Source organism: Panicum virgatum, chromosome 9N (genome assembly GCF_016808335.1).
Source record: "Panicum virgatum strain AP13 chromosome 9N, P.virgatum_v5, whole genome shotgun sequence".
In the NCBI taxonomy this organism is placed as follows: Eukaryota; Viridiplantae; Streptophyta; class Magnoliopsida; order Poales; family Poaceae; genus Panicum; species Panicum virgatum.
In genome coordinates this window covers 40,143,947-40,163,786 of record NC_053153.1, presented here as the reverse complement: position 1 = coordinate 40,163,786, position 19,840 = coordinate 40,143,947, and positions in this window count along the sequence as shown.

Genomic DNA, 19,840 nt, shown 5'->3' with positions numbered 1-19,840 from the left:
AGTCCTGCCGTGAGGTCCAGAAGCCCGGAGACGCCTTCCTTCGACCCCGCCCTCGAGCTCCGCCCAGCGCCGCCGCCGGTCCTCGTCGCCGGCGACCCTGCGCTGCTACTCCGGCCACCACGAGCCCTCGGTAAGAACCCCCGTGCCTTTCCGGCCCTTTTGCGCTGGATGTAGTAGGCCGTAGCGCCCCCTAAGTGCCGGAGCACCACACGACCGGCGCTTTGCCGCCGCCCGCATCGCGTCCTCGCCGGGGCAAATCCTCTGCGTTGCGTTTTAGCCGTGCGCGTGCCTCGCGTGGGCCCTGCGCACGTGCGTAGACCCTTTCCAACCCCGGCCTGAGCCTAGCAGAGCGCGAACGCTCGCTCGCCGGCGAGCTCCGCCGAGCAGGACCGCCCCCATCGCTGCACAAGCCACCCCGACCATCCCCGAACCCAGACAACTTCCCCAGTGGACTACCCATGCCGAGCTCGTTCTTTTTCCCCAAACCGCACCCCAAACGAACCCCGGTAGCGTCCTAGCCGCTAACTCCGGCCGGGCGCCGCCGCGGAGCAGAGCTCCGGCGACGTCCCGCCGCCGCCCCGCGCGCCCGACCGCCCTGGGCCGCACGATCTCTATCGAACGGCCCAAAACAGATCTAGCCCAGGTCAACTAGACCACATAACGGTCAGCGCATGGTCTTTTGCATAAAAGCCCCTGCGTTCTATGAGTATCAACCCGCCGTCCCCGCCCGTGTAAAGATATTTCAAACCAAGTCCTGTTTTATTCACTTAAGCCCCTGAGCTTTCCCAAATTAGCACCCGCAGTCCAGGCCTTGTGTTTTTGCACGTTAGCCCTTAGATTTAATGTTTAATTACGTTTAGGCCCTCGGTTTTTGCAGAAAACCCCCTGGAACCTTAGATTTCTTGTAGTTTAGTCCCTGAACCTTGTTTTTAGCCTAGAAAATGTGTTTTAGCTCCGTTTTAGGCGTTCTTTATGTCCACGCGATCGTTGTAACGCGTAGAATAGTTTTAGAGTAGTTTAGTGTGCTGTTTTTATGTATTGATGTACTGTTTCTTAGCTTTTGTTAGTGTTTGTTTGTATGCTTATTATTGTGCATTGTTTTGGCCATGTGTTCGTGAGTAGACGTTGATTCATCTGAGGAGACCCAGTATCAGTACCCGGAGCAGCATCCGTCTTCAGATCAGTTTGAGCAGCAGCAGGAGCAGTACGAGGAAGGCAAGTATAACATGAACAACCTATCATCTTTAAATACAATTTCCATACTGCATTTTAATATTGTATGCCTTTAAGGATTTCCTAGCCACTTTATATCCTTTATATATACCTTGGGGTTGCATTTTGGTTAGTTGTGCTAGGTTGCTACGCTACAACACACTCTGGTCCTTTTTAATTAATTTGATTAATGGTTTACTTGAATTTAATTCTGAGAGTGGCACTCTGTGTGGCTTGAGTGGCTCACTTCTCGTTAAAAGATGTTTTTTTAGAAACATGGTTTAGGGGGCCAGCACGGTGCTTACTGCCTGGTTGGCCACTCTCCATAAGGACCGGTTCATAGAGCGACAACCTGGGACAACAGCGCTACCACAAGGCTAGAATGGGATAGACTTGGCGTAATAATTAGATCTTTTTGGTTTGGAGTAACTTACCTGCGGGGCAAGAGTAGTAAGCTTCAATGGTCCCTGCTCCTCCGGCTTGGTCTGTGCTACGTGCTTGTACCCCTGGAGGTGGGCCCCATCGTCGCCGACCTAACTCTCGTGGTTACGCCTTACCAACGAGATTCTTTTTAAAGGCCTCGTAGTGAGTCGCTGGCCATCTCACCTAAGGAAGTGTGATGAACAACTGGCGTAGCTCACGACTTGTGGGTAAAGATGTGCAACCTTTGCAGAGTGTAAAACTGGTATACTAGCCGTGCTCACGGTTATGAGCGGCCCAGATCCTCCTTTTGATTAGTGAAGTTATCTCCTTCCGACGAGGGAGGTGCTTTTCGGGGTTTCCTTGGTGGCTTGGTTTTAGTTTGGTTTCTCAGTAGTTACATGTTTAAACTTGATTAATTACTATGTAACTGGGTTAATGGTAATTCATCAACTTGTAGTAAATAGCTTTAACAAAATTTTGCCAAGACTTAAAAGCTAATGCAGTTGAGTTAGCCAACCTTAGAGCCTCATAGTTTGTGTTATACTTGTTGAGTACAAGTTGTGTACTCACCCTTGCCTCTTCTCTACTTTTTCCTCTTGGCTACGCTACTGCTGCTCAGTTCCTGCCGACGCGAGGGAGTTCGCTCAGCGCTACCAGGACTACGAGGACTTCTAGGTGTTCGTCTCCCAGTCGACGTCCCTGTGGCGCCCTGTTTCAGCTTCGGAGAGCTTTTACTGTATTTGTACTTCGCTTCCGCTGTATCAGACATTCTGTCATTATTGTAACAAATAACATTCGTATTCGCTTTATTATATCTTTTTACGTGATATGTGCTAAGATATTCTCTCGTTAAAAGATGTTTTTTTAGAAACATGGTTTAGGGGGCCAGCACGGTGCTTACTGCCTGGTTGGCCACTCTCCATAAGGACCGGTTCATAGAGCGACAACCTGGGACAACAGCGCTACCACAAGGCTAGAATGGGATAGACTTGGCGTAATAATTAGATCTTTTTGGTTTGGAGTAACTTACCTGCGGGGCAAGAGTAGTAAGCTTCAATGGTCCCTGCTCCTCCGGCTTGGTCTGTGCTACGTGCTTGTACCCCTGGAGGTGGGCCCCATCGTCGCCGACCTAACTCTCGCGGTTACGCCTTACCAACGAGATTCTTTTTAAAGGCCTCGTAGTGAGTCGCTGGCCATCTCACCTAAGGAAGTGTGATGAACAACTGGCGTAGCTCACGACTTGTGGATAAAGATGTGCAACCTCTGCAGAGTGTAAAACTGGTATACTAGCCGTGCTCACGGTTATGAGCGGCCCAGATCCTCCTTTTGATTAGTGAAGTTATCTCCTTCCGACGAGGGAGGTGCTTTTCGGGGTTTCCTTGGTGGCTTGGTTTTAGTTTGGTTTCTCAGTAGTTACATGTTTAAACTTGATTAATTACTATGTAACTGGGTTAATGGTAATTCATCAACTTGTAGTAAATAGCTTTAACAAAATTTTGCCAAGACTTAAAAGCTAATGCAGTTGAGTCAGCCAACCTTAGAGCCTCATAGTTTGTGTTATACTTGTTGAGTACAAGTTGTGTACTCACCCTTGCCTCTTCTCTACTTTTTCCTCTTGGCTACGCTACTGCTGCTCAGTTCCTGCCGACGCGAGGGAGTTCGCTCAGCGCTACCAGGACTACGAGGACTTCTAGGTGTTCGTCTCCCAGTCGACGTCCCTGTGGCGCCCTGTTTCAGCTTCGGAGAGCTTTTACTGTATTTGTACTTCGCTTCCGCTGTATCAGACATTCTGTCATTATTGTAATAAATAACATTCGTATTCGCTTTATTATATCTTTTTACGTGATATGTGCTAAGATATTCTGTTCATTCTGTTGTATATACGTGTGACTTGATCCTGGCACGTATATGATTGCTCGGTTTATGTTCTTTTATAAACCGGGTGTTACAGAGTGGTATCAGAGCCGTATCGACTGTAGGACGAAGCCTAGATAGAACTGGTCGCGTTTTAGGACTTCTCCTCACCAATCCTTGTCTGCTGAAACTATTTTACTATTATACCCCTTGACTTCTTTGACTTTTACCCTTCTTGCCTTGATTTCTCTCTCTGAAGAATAGTTCTCGTAGATTTGGCCTGAATCAGTCATCCGACCACCATGAGTACTAGCTAGGTGACCCTTTCATAATAATATGATAGCACGTTCTGCGACGCGTTGTGTTAGTCGAGTCGTATGCTAAACTCGGCTAAGTCGTGAAAATTGCCTGCTTGTTATTATGCTACATGTCTGTTTTGGGTTTTTGGTTGATTGCATAGTTTAGTAGTTAAATTTGTTTAATGAAAATCAGTATTAAGTAAAGTTAATTAATTAATAAAATGAGTTAGATCGTTGGGGGTAAAACCATCCACTCTATCCTCTCTACCTTATCCTGCCTTGGGTTTCTTCTGTCTTACTTGTTGAGAAGAAGGATAGTGCGAAGAGAATGTGATATCCAGGGATCACCGACAAGGACGTCACCGACGAGGACGTCGGTTTCTGTAAGGGGGTAGGGATGTGACACCCCGTCCTACAACTAGTACAAGAGAAGTTGAGAATCTCTCAGACGAAACCGAAGAGTTATGCTCTAGTTCCTAGTTCCCGGATTTATGTGACATTTATCTGGAGTTATCAGCAGTAATGCCTGAGCAGGGTTATCTAAATAGGATAGAACCTTAAATAATGGAGTTTTTCTCTCTTCCTTGACCTTACCCATCCGTGTTTTCTTTGCCCCAGCTCAGATGTCGGCAGAACAAAAAGACCTTGGAGACAGTGCAATGGGTGATGGTGAGAAAACTTGCCAGTGTTGCCAATTCTATGGTGTTCCTTGTCGTCAAGTTCGTGCAACTGAAGATGAAGCTGCAACTAGGAGGAACCAGAGGTTGTTCTCCAGTACAAAGAGAAAGAGGTCTCGTCAAGAGCAACTAGCAGACGATTCCTTTTTCCTTGACGGTCCATCGGTCGACGAGCTACAGGCCATCCAGAAGAGAAAGGATCATGAGTGCCCTGGAGATACACAGGTCAAGAACCAAGCACTCTATGATTATGTTGATGGGTTGACTATCACTATGAATGTGATCCAGCCACGCGGTCGCAAGGAGTCCAAAGAGCAAGCAGCAGAAATAATGCAAGATGTGAAGATAAGTTCACAGGGAGGTCAACGAAGTAGCGCCATTCACCGCCACCGCATGTGCTACAAATGCGGGCAGAAAGGTCATTATGCTAAAAGTTGTCCAGCACCTCAGGTTCCACGGCAGGCAGGACAGCAGGGGCGCCCAGCCCAACCCAGGGCGCCACGACAGGGGAAGGTGAACCACGTGACGGCCGAGTCAGCAGCCGAGGCTTCTAACGTGGTTATTGGTACATTCATGGTCAACTCTTATCCAGCTACGGTGCTCTTCGATACCGGTGCTACCCATTCTTTCATTTCCAAGTCATTTGCCGAGCAGCATCGTATACCAATTTCTTGTATGAGGACAGCTATGATAGTTACTTCACCTGGGGGCCAGATACACACATGCTCTATATGCTCAAGAGTTAGAATTGTTATAAGGAGGGCAGAATTCTGCACTGGTTTGATCCTCATTGATTCCTCAGAGATAGATGTGATTTTGGGCATGGAGACCCTTACCAGATGGGGAGTCCTTATTGATTGTGCTCAGCGGACAGTTCACTTGTCAGCATCTGATGGCCAAGAGGTGACAGTCAGTGCTACAGCGCCTTATGGTTTTCTTCATCAGATGGAGGCTAGACCCACGGATGATATTCGCGTAGCTGAATGCCCGGATGTCTTTCCGGAAAACTTGCCAGAAGAAGGAAGAGAAGTTGATGAAGACCTATCCCGATCTCTTTGCTAGCCAGCCCAGAATCTCGGGACGAGATTCCTGTAAGGGGGTAGGATTTGTAACACCCTAATTCAAATTTTAGTATTTAATAATAAATTTAATTGTCTTTAGTTAATTTTCTAGGATTTAAATTGCTTAGCTTGCATTTAATCTAATTTTGTTGCATAAGTAACTAAAATTTATTTTAGGTTCAACATGTTGTGCATACATGCTGGTGCATTAATTTTAATTGTTTGAGTGCTAGAGTGAATTCAAGTTCAAATTTTGAATTCTTTTGGTTTGAGTTTGAGTTAGAAATAGAAATAGGAAAGGAAAAATGGTTAGAAAAGAAAACCCCAAACCCAGCCCAAAACCCACTCTAACCCGGCCCAGTCATCCCCTCTCCCACCTCTCGGCCCAACCAAACCCACACCAGCCCAGCCCGCTCACCCCTCTCCTTTTTCCCGCAGCCCAGTTCGGCCCGCAACCGCGCGATCCGCGCCCGGCCTGCCTCCCCTCTCCGCGCTCGCCCGCTATCACCCGCCTGCCACCGCGGCCCACGCGCCAGGGCACCTCCCCGCCCCGCGCTCGCCCACCCGCAGTCGCTGATGAGGACGGCCCCACACGTCAGCCTTCATCCGCCCGCGCCTGCGCGTCGCCCGCTCACCCTGCGCCCTCGCTGACAGCCGGGTCCCATGCGCCAGCGCCCCTCTTCCCTTCTTCTTCCCCGCGACGACCGGTCTCTGTTCCACTCCGCCCTGCTCCGCTCCGCCCGGGCCGCCTCTGCGCTGTGGGCCACCCTGGCTCTTGCAAGCCCACCGGTCAGCGCCACTGCACCCTCCTCATCTAGAAGCCATGCTCCACGCCCGGGATCACGCCGAGCGGTTGGCGTGATCCGCTTTCCCCGCCGAGAAGCACCAGCCGTGATCTCCGCCTTGACAGCGCCAGGCACGCACGCCCAGGAACCCGGGGTTCCTTTATTTGGTGCCCGCGGACCCTCCTGCGCCCCATTCCCATCTACGGCCGCCGCCCCGAAACCCAGCGCCGCTGCCCTGTTCCGATCCGCCGTGCCCCGTGCTCTGCGCCACCGCGAAACCACCGCCTCGCTGCACCTCCACCCCTGCCAAGCATCCCAGGAGCCTCGCCTTGCCGCCAGGACGCCCCTCGAGCCCTCCATACTCGACCACACCCCTTGCATCGCCGGAATCGCGCCAAGCCCCCAATTCCGGTAATCACCGAGCTCCGAGCAATTTCTCACCGGCGGTCACTCTCTGGCCCCGCTGACCCCCTGGTTCGCTCCGCAGCTTCGCCTCGAGTCCTGCCGTGAGGTCCAGAAGCCCGGAGACGCCTTCCTTCGACCCCGCCCTCGAGCTCCGCCCAGCGCCGCCACCGGTCCTCGTCGCCGGCGACCCTGCGCTGCTACTCCGGCCACCACGAGCCCTCGGTAAGAACCCCCGTGCCTTTCCGGCCCTTTTGCGCTGGATGTAGTAGGCCGTAGCGCCCCCTAAGTGCCGGAGCACCACACGACCGGCGCTTTGCCGCCGCCCGCATCGCGTCCTCGCCCCAATCCTCTGCGTTGCGTTTTAGCCGTGCGCGTGCCTCGCGTGGGCCCTGCACACGTGCATAGACCCTTTCCAACCCCGGCCTGAGCCTAGCAGAGCGCGAACGCTCGCTCGCCGGCGAGCTCCGCCGAGCAGGACCGCCCCCATCGCTGCACAAGCCACCCCGACCATCCCCGAACCCAGACAACTTCCCCAGTGGACTACCCATGCCGAGCTCGTTCTTTTTCCCCAAACCGCACCCCAAACGAACCCCGGTAGCGTCCTAGCCGCTAACTCCGGCCGGGCGCCGCCGCGGAGCAGAGCTCCGGCGACGTCCCGCCGCCGCCCCGCGCGCCCGACCGCCCTGGGCCGCACGATCTCTATCGAACGGCCCAAAACAGATCTAGCCCAGGTCAACTAGACCACATAACAGTCAGCGCATGGTCTTTTGCATAAAAGCCCCTGCGTTCTATGAGTATCAACCCGCCGTCCCCGCCCGTGTAAAGATATTTCAAACCAAGTCCTGTTTTATTCACTTAAGCCCCTGAGCTTTCCCAAATTAGCACCCGCAGTCCAGGCCTTGTGTTTTTGCACGTTAGCCCTTAGATTTAATGTTTAATTATGTTTAGGCCCTCGGTTTTTGCAGAAAACCCCCTGGAACCTTAGATTTCTTGTAGTTTAGTCCCTGAATCTTGTTTTTAGCCTAGAAAATGTGTTTTAGCTCCGTTTTAGGCGTTCTTTATGTCCACGCGATCGTTGTAATGCGTAGAATAGTTTTAGAGTAGTTTAGTGTGCTGTTTTTATGTATTGATGTACTGTTTCTTAGCTTTTGTTAGTGTTTGTTTGTATGCTTATTATTGTGCATTGTTTTGGCCATGTGTTCGTGAGTAGACGTTGATTCATCTGAGGAGACCCAGTATCAGTACCCGGAGCAGCATCCGTCTTCAGATCAGTTTGAGCAGCAGCAGGAGCAGTACGAGGAAGGCAAGTATAACATGAACAACCTATCATCTTTAAATACAATTTCCATACTGCATTTTAATATTGTATGCCTTTAAGGATTTCCTAGCCACTTTATATCCTTTATATATACCTTGGGGTTGCATTTTGGTTAGTTGTGCTAGGTTGCTACGCTACAACACACTCTGGTCCTTTTTAATTAATTTGATTAATGGTTTACTTGAATTTAATTCTGAGAGTGGCACTCTGTGTGGCTTGAGTGGCTCACTTCTCGTTAAAAGATGTTTTTTTAGAAACATGGTTTAGGGGGCCAGCACGGTGCTTACTGCCTGGTTGGCCACTCTCCATAAGGACCGGTTCATAGAGCGACAACCTGGGACAACAGCGCTACCACAAGGCTAGAATGGGATAGACTTGGCGTAATAATTAGATCTTTTTGGTTTGGAGTAACTTACCTGCGGGGCAAGAGTAGTAAGCTTCAATGGTCCCTGCTCCTCCGGCTTGGTCTGTGCTACGTGCTTGTACCCCTGGAGGTGGGCCCCATCGTCGCCGACCTAACTCTCGCGGTTACGCCTTACCAACGAGATTCTTTTTAAAGGCCTCGTAGTGAGTCGCTGGCCATCTCACCTAAGGAAGTGTGATGAACAACTGGCGTAGCTCACGACTTGTGGATAAAGATGTGCAACCTCTGCAGAGTGTAAAACTGGTATACTAGCCGTGCTCACGGTTATGAGCGGCCCAGATCCTCCTTTTGATTAGTGAAGTTATCTCCTTCCGACGAGGGAGGTGCTTTTCGGGGTTTCCTTGGTGGCTTGGTTTTAGTTTGGTTTCTCAGTAGTTACATGTTTAAACTTGATTAATTACTATGTAACTGGGTTAATGGTAATTCATCAACTTGTAGTAAATAGCTTTAACAAAATTTTGCCAAGACTTAAAAGCTAATGCAGTTGAGTCAGCCAACCTTAGAGCCTCATAGTTTGTGTTATACTTGTTGAGTACAAGTTGTGTACTCACCCTTGCCTCTTCTCTACTTTTTCCTCTTGGCTACGCTACTGCTGCTCAGTTCCTGCCGACGCGAGGGAGTTCGCTCAGCGCTACCAGGACTACGAGGACTTCTAGGTGTTCGTCTCCCAGTCGACGTCCCTGTGGCGCCCTGTTTCAGCTTCGGAGAGCTTTTACTGTATTTGTACTTCGCTTCCGCTGTATCAGACATTCTGTCATTATTGTAACAAATAACATTCGTATTCGCTTTATTATATCTTTTTACGTGATATGTGCTAAGATATTCTGTTCATTCTGTTGTATATATGTGTGACTTGATCCTGGCACGTATATGATTGCTCGGTTTATGTTCTTTTATAAACCGGGTGTTACAGAAATGCAGAACCCCTCTGATGTGGTCAGAAGTTGGAGAACGTGCTCTAGTCGGGCCCGCCCTCATAAAGGAAGCAGAAGAAAGGGTGGCCGAGATTAGAGAAAAGCTGAAAGCAGCCCAGTCCCGACAGAAGGGTTACGCTGACAAGAAAAGGCGGGAAATAAGTTTCAGTCCAGGGGATTTTGTGTATCTCAAGGTATCACCCATTCGAGGAACCCGAAGATTTCAGGTACAAGGAAAATTAGCCCCTCGGTACATTGGACCATACCGAGTTCTGAAGAAAGTTGGAGCAGTAGCATACCGTTTGGAACTGCCAGAAGAAATGTCAGATATACATCCAGTGTTCCATGTCTCACAGCTAAGAAGATGTTTGAGGGTACCCGAAGCAGAACATGTGCCAGTAGAAACGATAGATCTACAGCCAGACCTACGATATCAAGAAGTACCGGTCAAGATTCTCGACATTGTCACCAGAAGGACCAGAAATTCTGAAGTACGAATATGCAGAGTCCAGTGGAGCAGACACGGAGTAGAAGAAGCGACATGGGAACGCGAAGACGCTCTGAAGAAGGAATTTCCCCACTTGTTTAGGAATCAGCCGAATCTCGAGGACGAGATTCATTTTAAGTGGGGTAGGTTTGTAACATCCCGAAAACTCACCAAAAATAAATCGTGCGCTAAAGTTGTTGAGCTCGACTCAAACCCTGAACCATAGTTCCTAGAAACTCTCCCGAACAACCGGACACCCGACTTCAATCCACGTCCCATCTCCTTCCCATCCAACGCGACGCGTCGTGACCGGCCGCCGCGAATCCCGCCCCCCTCTTTTTCCCCTCTCTCCTTTTCCCTCTTCCCCTCCGACCGCATGCCCCACCTCCCGCGGCCCGCACGCCACGCGTGGCCGACCGCGGCCGCGGTCGCCGCTGGCGCGCACCGCCCCTCCCCCTCCTATTTCCTTTCTCTCCCTCCCTTTTCCCCATTTCCTTTTTCTTTAATTCTTTTTCCTATTTCTTTTCCTTTTTCCCATTTCTTTTCCCCCTTTTCTCTTTTCTTTTCTCTCCCTCTCTCCTTCCTTCCCCCCTGCCTCGCTCCCGCACGCCTCAAGCGCCGCCGTGCCCAGCCCTTCTCCCCGCGCACGTCTCGGCTTGCCGCCTGGCCGCGCTCGCGCGCGCCTGCACTAGCTGCGCCACGCCGCCCCGGCTCCGACCTCGCCCTGCTCGCTTGCCCCACCCCTGTGCGCGCGCCTGCCCGAGCGCACGCGCACGCCCGCACGCACACGGCACCCCGGCCAACCGTACGCCGCGCGCGCGCGCTCACGACGCGCCGAACCGCGTCGCGCACGCGCATCGCGTGCCCGCACCGCGCGCCGTTCCGCACCCGCGCCGCTCGCCGAGCCCGCGTGCGCGCCTGCATCACGCCGCGCGCCGCCCGTCGCTGCGCCGCCCCGCTCAACGCCGCGACGCCCGCCACCTTGCTCCGGTTCTGCTCGCCTGCGCCCACGTGCCCGCGCGCTTGCCCCGCCGCTGCCCTGCTCCGCTCGGCGGCGACCACGCGCACACGCCTCGCCCCGCCTGTGCCCTGCCGGTGCACCGCACGCGCGGCCCTGTGCGCGGCCCTAGCCAACGCCGAGCCGCCCGTCGTCCCGAGCAACACCCCGCCCCGGAACGCCGCCCTCGACGCAAGCGCCGCCCCACGACGGCCGCTAGCGGCTGGGACGCCATTAAGGCGCCCCGCCGAACTCGCCGGACGCCATCACCTCGCCCCACCTACCCGCGCCATCCCACCGCCATTCCCCCGCTATAAAGGGAGCTCGCCGTCGCTCCTAAGCCCTGCATCCCCGGCCGCCGCCACCAGCACCCCCTTTGCTTCCCTAGCGCCGCCGCCACAAACCTCCCCAACCACCGCCGCCCGCTCCCGTCGAGCCGCCTCTGCACGCCATCCTAGCTCGAGGTGAGGCAGGGGATCGGTTCCCCACAACCCCCTCTCCCTCCTTCCCCAGTCCCCGGCCGCCTCCGAGGCCGGAGCGGCCGGATTGGCCGCCGCCGACACCCCTGGGCCGCCTCCCCTGTTTCCCGTGGAGGAGGGAGGAAGGGGATGGCAATTTTGCCAAAAAGCCCTCCCCCTTCCCTCTATTCCTGAAAGGGACCTCCCACCTTTTTGGTCTTTTTACGAAAGAAACCTTGTCTGAGTTTCTATTCTCAAATAAACCCTTTCCCCATATAAACAAAATTCTAATTACATCCTAGACCTTTCCAGAATAACCCAGATATTTCCAAAAATCTCAACCAGGCCCCTACCTCCTCCAGATTAATTACAACTAGGCCCCTGACCCTTTATCCGATTCCGAACCTTTACTAAACCTATCATTTCATGTACCAAATGACTCCGAAACAACCCGGAACTTTACCATACCTCACTTAACCAAGTTTTGGCATTACCATTAAGAAACCACTCAAAAATGCCACTTCTATCTCCATATTTTATGTGTTTCCGATTCGGGCTCAACGATAGATCTTTGTATTGATTGGATGGTTGTTCGTGTGTGCTGTAGACCGCGGAGTGAGCGAAGGGGAGCCCGTCAACGAGCAGTACTGTGAGCAGGAGGACGAGGACCAGTTCCGCGACCCCGAGCCCGAAGGACAGGACTTCCCCGAAGGCTACGAAGACGGCAAGTTCAATCCCATCCTTTGATGCATGTTTCTGTCCTAGTTTTCTATAAACGTAACCCAATGGCCTGTTTTAAAAAGTTGCATATGTTTTACTTGCATGAAAACACGGTTGGATAGCCACCCCTTGATTTGTGATGACCATTCCTTGACCACCTAGATTAATGTCTGATTTTGCTTGGACGTTAATCGATATTAGAACGCTTAGGACTTTACTCATAACATAATTTATTTGATAAAGAAAAAGTGTGCGTGTGGGAAGGGATAAAACGTGGATTTTCGAAAGATGAGTATGGACGGGATGGACGGCATTTCTGTGTGAATTGCCGATTGGTGTGCTTATGCCTGTGTGGCAGGGCAAAGAAGGGAGATATCCATCTTGTCGTGTCTAAGGACCGAGTTGGTGTGTCATCTCACCTAACTCCACTATCGTGCAAACCACTCGACCGTTGAATGGGCAACGGCGTAGCTTAAATTCCACTAGTTGGTGTGGTAGCCATCAGGAGAGCTGAGAGCAACGGGTAACTAAGGAAAAGGGATAAGCCCCGAGTGACTTATGCCCGGTTATACCTAAGTGAACGGTCAATGACCCCTTGGTGCATCCCGTGATGGCTAGTCAGGCTTAGCTATGGTGGGTAATGGCTATGTTGGGATCTACACCGACACGACGGTGTTCGAGTTGTGGTATCCTACTTGTGGGTAAAGTTGCACACCTCTGCAGAGTTAAGAATCTATTCGAATAGTCCGTGCCCACGGTATTGGGCGAGTTATGGTGTGGTCACATAACTAGTGTTTCTTTGGGATGGGCTGGTGTGAGTTGTTTTGGAATTGGTTCCGGCAGTTGTGCCGTGTGCTACGACGGACGGGGAGTCCGGTAGCAGTTTTAAAACCTGAACTCTGTGTTACTGCAAAAACTGATTTCTAAAAGGTTTTCCGTAAAATGAACCCCTGCATAAAATGTCGTTTTTCTGCAAATTAAACCGTAACCTTATCCTTGATTTACCTATGCATATTATTCTGTTGTAACCCCCCCCCCCTGTGGGTGTGGTTGGACTTGCTGAGTACGTTTGTACTCACCCCACTCTTACTTTTTACAAAAGAAGACCCAGACTTCGTGCCAGACGACGCCGAGTAGGGTTATCGTTCTACACCCAACCTTGCCCGTGGAACCGGCCCCGTTGAGATGCCTCCGCTGTCGCAGTACTCTGAGCCCGTAGTAGACCCTATGTGGTTTGCGGTCTGGTGTTATGTTGTAGCTTGGTTAATATTTATCATCATCTGTATCGAGTGTCCTCCAAGGTTTGTACGGTTTTGAACCATCTGATGTAATAAATGTGGCATCAGCTTCCTGGGACTGGTGCTTTGTATCACATTTAAGTCTTCTCTTATGAGGGGACGCTTCAGAGAACTCTGCCAGTGCTAGGCAATTATCCCAGTTCTTGCCATATTGAATAGAACATGCCCTCCACATGTCTTTAAGAATTTGATTGATTCATTCTGTTTGCCCATCAGTTTGTGGATGATAAGCTGAACTACGAATCAATTTGGTTCCAAGGGATTCTTGCAATTGCTCCTAGAAACGTGCAATAAACTGATCCCCACGATCAGAAATGATCATCTTTGGAACTCCATGCAAACGGATAATCTGATCGAGATAAATCTCTGCATACCTCTTGGCAGAATAAGTTGTATTCACCGGAATAAAATGAGCGGTCTTGGTGAGTCTATCAACGATGACCCAAATAGAATCATGCTTCTGCGAAGTGTTGGGTAAACCAACAATAAAATCCATACTTATGTCCTCCCATTTCCAGGATGGAATGGGTAAAGGTTGAAGAGTACCAGCTACTTTCAAGTGACTAGCCTTAAATCTTTGACAGATATCACACTCAGAAACATATCTGGCGATCTCTCTTTTCATTCGAGTCAACCAGAAATTTTGTTTAAGATCTTGGTACATCTTTGTACTACCTGGATGAATAGAAAACTTTGATAGATGTGCTTCATCAAGGATTTGCTTTCTAAGCTGATGATCCTTGGGTACAAGTCGAGATTCAAACCATAAAACTCCTCTATGATCCACTCGGAAACATTTGTACTTTGCTTCTCCTTGGGTTAACTTTTCCTTGATGATTTTGATACCTTCATCATGTAATTGTGCCATGATGATGCTATCATGAAGTTTAGGCTCGACAGCTATATGGTTCAGACTTCCTTGAGGTACCATTTCCAGATTTAGTTTCATCATTTCCTGGCATAGAGTTTCGTTGAATGGCTCTACAAATAGACAATGGCATTGTGACTTGCGGCTGAGTGCATCCGCAACCACATTAGCCTTTCCTAGATGATAGTGCACTTCTAGATCATAATCCTTTATCAACTCTAGCCAGCGTCTCTGTCTCATGTTGAGATCAGCTTGGGTGAAGATATATTTAAGGCTCTTATGGTCAGTGTAAATGTTACAGTGAGTTCCCATAAGATGATGTCTCCAAAGCTTGAGAGCGTGTATAACAGCTGCTAACTCCAGATCATGTGTTGGATAATTCTTCTCATGATTCCGGAGAGCTCTGGATGCATAAGTAATAACTCGGTTGTCTTGCATAAGCACACAACCAAGTCCCGTACCAGAAGCATCACAATAGATATCAAAAGGTTTGGTACTGTCCGGTGTAGACAATACTGGAGCAGTAGTCAATCGTGCTTTGAGAGTTTGAAAAGCTTCTTCACATTTATCATTCCAAACAAACTTCACTCCCTTCTTTAATAACCCCATCATAGGCTTGGCTATTCTGGAGAAATCAGTAATGAATCGACGATAGTATCCAGCTAAACCAAGAAAACTGCGAATTTGATGAACTGAAGTAGGAGATTCCCAATCCATCACTTCTTGCACTTTAGTTGGATCAACTGATATACCATCACTAGAGATAGTATGGCCTAAGAATTTCACACTGTCCAACCAAAATTCACACTTGGAGAATTTGGCATAAAGATGATGATCTCGTAATCGCTGTAGAACAATGCGTAAATGGTGTTCGTGCTCTTCTTCATTCTTGGAGTAGATCAAAATATCGTCAATGAATACCACAATGAATTTATCCAGCTCCGACATGAAGACTGAATTCATCAAGTACATAAAATACGCCGGGGCATTGGTAAGACCAAAAGACATAACCAGATACTCATAGAGTCCATATCTGGTCGAGAAAGCTGTTTTTAGAATATCACAGGTTCCTTTTAGGGGGGAAGGCTGTGACACCCTAGGTGTCTGCACAGTAGTTGTGTATCTATTTTATGCATCATGTGCTTGATTTGCTTGAAAAAGGATCTTTTTGTAAATATAAAGGTTATATGTGTAATTATGATTTTATGCAAGGTCCTCTCTATAGTTTTATTTGAATAGGATGTGTGATTGTAGCTTTTGTGGAGGGTGTATTTGCAAAATATAGTGTAATCATTGCTTGGCAGGAAATCTTTCATTTCAGCCTAAGTTTAAAGTGAATTTACCTTGAAAAAGACAAAAGTTCTTTGAATTTAAAATCCCTTCTATGTTTTCAAAAATAGCTATTTATCCTTTGATCAAATCAATTTTTGCACAATATCAAAGTTGTAGATCTTGAAAAATCGAACAACTTTCATGTTGGGCACTTTTTCATTTGAGCCCTAGATTAAAAGTTATCCTAGTTCTACAGAATGATCCCTGGAATTTTTGGAAATTGCAAATCGGTCCCTTTTCCCCTTCCTCCTGCCTGCTTGCCTGCTCTGCTCATTGCCGCCGCTGTTCAGCGCCGACGCCGCCGTGGAGGGCCAGCCCGGCCACCTCCTGCTTGCAGAACCGCCCCACGCGTCGCGCTGCACCTCCTCCACCGCCCGTTGCCCTCGCGCTGGCGCTCTCCTCTCCTTGCCACGCGCCCAGAATCGCCCGCGGCCGCCACCTCGACGCCGCCGTGGAGAGCTCGGGATAGAGCTCGCCGCTCTCTCCTCTCACTTACAGCAGCCCTACAAGTACCCCAGCTAGCTAATCCATTCATCCTTTTGCTTTTTCCCCACTCCGACGCCTCGGAATGCCGCCGCCGCCCATATCCACGCCGACGAGCTCACCCTCGCCGTCACCCCACCATTCCAGAACCGCTCCACCCCTACAGACCCCGCCAAAAGCTTTGCCTCGTCCCCACGAAGCTAATCGATCGCTTCTCATCGCCCAGAAACCGCCGGAGCCACCCCGCCGCCGTGCTCCGAGCTCCAATAGCCGCCGCTCGCCGCTGCTCCGCCTCCTCCGGCCACCTCTTCGCGAACCAAGGGTACCCAGGGGTGCGGCTTGAACCCCTTTAGCTCCTCCACCCTAGCCTCGCCATGAGATTCCTTTTAGGGGGGGAAGGCTATGACACCCTAGGTGTCTGCACAGTAGTTGTGTATCTATTTTATGCATCATGTGTTTGATTTGCTTGAAAAAGGATCTTTTTGTAAATATAAAGGTTATATGTGTAATTATGATTTTATGCAAGGTCCTCTCTATAGTTTTATTTGAATAGGATGTGTGATTGTAGCTTTTGTGGAGGGTGTATTTGCAAAATATAGTGTAATCATTGCTTGGCAGGAAATCTTTCATTTCAGCCTAAGTTTAAAGTGAATTTACCTTGAAAAAGACAAAAGTTCTTTGAATTTAAAATCCCTTCTATGTTTTCAAAAATAGATCTTTATCCTTTGATCAAATCAATTTTTGCACAATATCAAAATTGTAGATCTTGAAAAATCGAACAACTTTCATGTTGGGCACTTTTTCATTTGAGCCCTAGATTAAAAGTTATCCTAGTTCTACAGAATGATCCCTGGAATTTTTGGAAATTGCAAATCGGTCCCTTTTCCCCTTCCTCCTGCCTGCTTGCCTGCTCTGCTCATTGCCGCCGCTGTTCGGCGCCGACGCCGCCGTGGAGGGCCAGCCCGGCCACCTCCTGCTTGCAGAACCGCCCCACGCGTCGCGCTGCACCTCCTCCACCGCCCGTTGCCCTCGCGCTGGCGCTCTCCTCTCCTTGCCACGCGCCCAGATTCGCCCGCGGCCGCCACCTCGACGCCGCCGTGGAGAGCTCGGGATAGAGCTCGCCGCTCTCTCCTCTCGCGTACACCAGCCCTACAAGTACCCCAGCTAGTTAATCCATTCGTCCTTTTGCTTTTTCCCCACTCCGACGCCTCGGAATGCCGCCGCCGCCCATATCCACGCCGACGAGCTCACCCTCGCCGTCGCCCCCACCATTCCAGAACCGCTCCACCCCTACAGACCCCGCCAAAAGCTTTGCCTCGTCCCCACGAAGCTAATCGATCACTTCTCATCGCCCAGAACCCGCCGGAGCCACCCCGCCGCCGTGCTCCGAGCTCCAACAGCCGCCGCTCGCCGCTGCTCCGCCTCCTCCGGCCACCTCTTCGCGAACCAAGGGTACCCAGGGGTGCGGCTTGAACCCCTTTAGCTCCTCCACCCTAGCCTCGCCATGAGATTCCTTTTAGGGGGGGAAGGCTATGACACCCTAGGTGTCTGCACAGTAGTTGTGTATCTATTTTATGCATCATGTGCTTGATTTGCTTGAAAAAGGATCTTTTTGTAAATATAAAGGTTATATGTGTAATTATGATTTTATGCAAGGTCCTCTCTATAGTTTTATTTGAATAGGATGTGTGATTGTAGCTTTTGTGGAGGGTGTATTTGCAAAATATAGTGTAATCATTGCTTGGCAGGAAATCTTTCATTTCAGCCTAAGTTTAAAGTGAATTTACCTTGAAAAAGACAAAAGTTCTTTGAATTTAAAATCCCTTCTATGTTTTCAAAAATAGATCTTTATCCTTTGATCAAATCAATTTTTGCACAATATCAAAATTGTAGATCTTGAAAAATCGAACAACTTTCATGTTGGGCACTTTTTCATTTGAGCCCTAGATTAAAAGTTATCCTAGTTCTACAGAATGATCCCTGGAATTTTTGGAAATTGCAAATCGGTCCCTTTTCCCCTTCCTCCTGCCTGCTTGCCTGCTCTGCTCATTGCCGCCGCTGTTCGGCGCCGACGCCGCCGTGGAGGGCCAGCCCGGCCACCTCCTGCTTGCAGAACCGCCCCACGCGTCGCGCTGCACCTCCTCCACCGCCCGTTGCCCTCGCGCTGGCGCTCTCCTCTCCTTGCCACGCGCCCAGATTCGCCCGCGGCCGCCACCTCGACGCCGCCGTGGAGAGCTCGGGATAGAGCTCGCCGCTCTCTCCTCTCGCGTACACCAGCCCTACAAGTACCCCAGCTAGTTAATCCATTCATCCTTTTGCTTTTTCCCCACTCCGACGCCTCGGAATGCCGCCGCCGCCCATATCCACGCCGACGAGCTCACCCTCGCCGTCGCCCCACCATTCCAGAACCGCTCCACCCCTACAGACCCCGCCAAAAGCTTTGCCTCGTCCCCACGAAGCTAATCGATCACTTCTCATCGCCCAGAACCCGCCGGAGCCACCCCGCCGCCGTGCTCCGAGCTCCAACAGCCGCCGCTCGCCGCTGCTCCGCCTCCTCCGGCCACCTCTTCGCGAACCAAGGGTACCCAGGGGTGCGGCTTGAACCCCTTTAGCTCCTCCACCCTAGCCTCGCCATGAGATTCCTTTTAGGGGGGGAAGGCTATGACACCCTAGGTGTCTGCACAGTAGTTGTGTATCTATTTTATGCATCATGCGCTTGATTTGCTTGAAAAAGATTATTTTTGTAAATATAAAGGTTATATGTGTAATTATGATTTTATGCAAGGTCCTCTCTATAGTATTATTTGAATAGGATGTGTGATTGTAGCTTTTGTGGAGGGTGTATTTGCAAAATATAGTGTAATCATTGCTTGGCAGGAAATCTTTCATTTCAGCCTAAGTTTAAAGTGAATTTACCTTGAAAAAGACAAAAGTTCATTGAATTCAAAATCCCTTCTATGTTTTCAAAAATAGCTCTTTATCCTTTGATCAAATCAATTTTTCCACAACATCAAAGTTGTAGATCTTGAAAAATTGAACAACTTTCATGTTGGGCACTTTTTCATTTGAGCCCTAGATTAATAGTTATCCTTGTTTTACAGAATGATCCCTGGAATTTTTGGAAATTGCAAATCGGTCCCTATTCCCCTTCCTCCTGCCTTCTTGCCTGCTCTGCTCATTGCCGCCGCTGTTCAGCGCCGACGCCGCCGTGGAGGGCCAGCCCGGCCACCTCCTGCTTGCAGAACCGCCCCACGCGTCGCGCTGCACCTCCTCCACCGCCCGTTGCCCTCGCGCTGGCGCTCTCCACTCCTTGCCACGCGCCCAGAATCGCCCGCGGCCGCCACCTCGACTCCGCCGTGGAGAGCTCGGGATAGAGCTCGCCGCTCTCTCCTCTCGCGTACAGCAGCCCTACAAGTACCCCAGCTAGCTAATCCATTCGTCCTTTTGCTTTTTCCCCACTCCGACGCCTCGGAATGCCGCCGCCGCCCATATCCACGCCGACGAGCTCACCCTCACCGTCGCCCCAACATTCCTGAACCGCTCCACCCCTACAGACCCCGCCAAAAGCTTTGCCTCGTCCCCACGAAGCTAATCGGTCGCTTCTCATCGCCCAGAACCCGCCGGAGCCACCCCGCCGCCGTGCTCCGAGCTCCAACAGCCGCCGCTCGCCGCTGCTCCGCCTCCTCCGGCCACCTCTTCGCGAACCAAGGGTACCCAGGGGTGCGGCTTGAACCCCTTTAGCTCCTCCACCCTAGCCTCGCCATGAGATTCCTTTTAGGGGGGGAAGGCTATGACACCCTAGATGTCTGCACAGTAGTTGTGTAT